Raw genomic sequence first — 2,360 nt, 5'->3', positions numbered from 1 at the left:
ATCCAGGGCCTCTTGAAGCAAATCTGTACCACGTAGCCTAGGCTCTGTAGACTCAAACCAACCAACTGGAGAGCGACAACGCCTACCATATAAGGCCTCAAACGGGGCCATCTGAATACTAGAGTGGTAGCTGTTGTTGTACGCAAACTCCGCCAAAGGTAAGAACTGGTCCCACTGACCTCCAAAATCCATAACACATGCCCGCAACATATCCTCAAGGACCTGAATAGTACGCTCCGACTGGTCATCCATCTACGGGTGGAAAGTTGTGCTAAGGTCAACCCCAGTGCCCAACTCATCCTGAAAGGTCCTCCAAAAGTTGGACGTGAACTGAGAACCGCGATCTGATATAATAGAAACTGGCACCCCATGAAGTCGAACCACCTCCCGAATGTAGATATGAGCCAACCTCTCGGCGCTAAATGAACACTGAACAAGAAGGAAATGTGCTGACTTGGTCAATCGATCAACGATGACCCAAATGCTGTCAACACCTCTAGGAGTCTGAGGCAACCCCACAATGAAGTCCATAGTGATACGCTCCCACTTCCACTCCGGAATGGGTAATCTCTGAAACACACCACCAGGCCTCAAATGCTCGGCCTTTACCTGCTGGCAGCACAAGCAACGGGAATCAAAGTCAGCAATATCTCTCCTCATGCCACTCCACCAGTAATGCTGCCTCAAATCACGATACATCTTCGTTGTGCCCGGATGGATAGAGTATCTAGACTCATGGCCCTCAGAAAGTATCAACCGTATCAAATCCCCAACTCTCAGAACACAGATGCGGCCGGCGAATCTCAACACTCCATCAGGATCTAAGGTAGCCTGACCACCATCACCCGCTAACACTCGATCTCTAAGGGCCACCAAGGCCTCATCCTCAAACTGATAACCACGAATCCTATCAAGGAAGGAAGACTGAACTCCCATATGGGCCAAGACACGTCTAGAATATGAGATATCCAACCGAACCATGCTATTAGCTAAGGACTGAATGTCCAAAGCTAAGGGTCGCTCCTCAACAGATAAGAAGGCTAGACTACCCATACTCACTGCCTTCCGTCTCAAGGCGTCCGCTACCACATTCGCCTTGCCCGGATGATAGAGAATAGAGAGGTCGTAGTCCTTCAGGAGCTCAATCCAACGACGCTGCCTCGAATTAAGGTCCCTCTGGCTCATGATGTACTGAAGACTCCTGTGATCGGTATAGATCTCACATCGAACTCCATACAAGTAGTGCCTCCAAATCTTAAGCGCGAAAACTACCGCCGCCAACTCCAAGTCATGAGTGGGGTAGTTGCGCTCATGGATCTTAAGCTGCCTCGACGCATAAGCAATAACCCGGCCCTGCTGCATCAATACACAACCCAAACCAACGCCGAATGCGTCACAATAAACTGTAAAGCCCTCGCCCTCAACTGGAAGAGTCAATATAGGAGCGGTGGTCAATAACTCCTTGAGCCTCAAAAAGCTCGCCTCACACTCCTCTGACCAAACAAAGGGAACATCAACACGAGTCAATCGAGTCAACGGGACTGCAATAGTAGAAAAGCCCTCAACAAAGCGTCTGTAGTAACTCGCTAACCCGACGAAGCTACGAACCTCAGTAACAGAAGTGGGCCTGTGCCAATCACGAATAGCCTCAATCTTCGCCAGATCAACCCTAATACCCTCCTTGGACACCACGTGCCCCAAGAAGGCTACAGACTCAAGCCAAAACTCGCACTTTGAGAACTAGGCATAAAGCCGCTGATCTCTCAAAGTCTGGAGCACTATCCTCAAATGCTGCTCATGCTCACTCCGGCTCCGCGAGTATACCCGTATGTCATCAATGAAGACAATGACAAATAAATTAAGGTATGGCCTGACCACACGTGTCATCAAGTCCATGAAGGCAGCAGGGGCATTACTCAACCCAAACGACACCACCAAGAACTCATAATGGCCATAATGGGTCCTAAATGCCGTCTTAGGGATGTCCGCTGCCCTAATACTCAGCTGATGGTACCCGGACCTCAAATCAATCTTAGAAAACACGGCGGCACCCTGAAGCTGATCAAACAAATCATCAATACGAGGCATGGGGTAACGGTTCTTCACCGTCACCTTATTCAGCTGCCTGTAGTCAATACACAATCGCATAGTACCGTCCTTCTTCTTCACGAAGAGGACTGGGGCACCCCAAGGCGATACACTAGGCCGAATGAATCCTTTACCCAAGAGATCCTGAAGCTGAACACTGAGCTCCTTGAGCTCTGCAGGAGCCATCCGATATGGCGGAATAGAAATAGGCCGAGTACCTGGCTCAAGCTCAATCGGAAAATCAATATCACGCTCTGGGGGTAGGCCAGGTA

Source organism: Solanum tuberosum, unplaced genomic scaffold, assembly GCF_000226075.1.
Source record: "Solanum tuberosum cultivar DM 1-3 516 R44 unplaced genomic scaffold, SolTub_3.0 scf00293, whole genome shotgun sequence".
Classification (NCBI taxonomy): domain Eukaryota; kingdom Viridiplantae; phylum Streptophyta; class Magnoliopsida; order Solanales; family Solanaceae; genus Solanum; species Solanum tuberosum.
The sequence above is the reverse complement of the archived record's forward strand: the minus strand, read 5'-3'. Positions refer to the sequence as shown.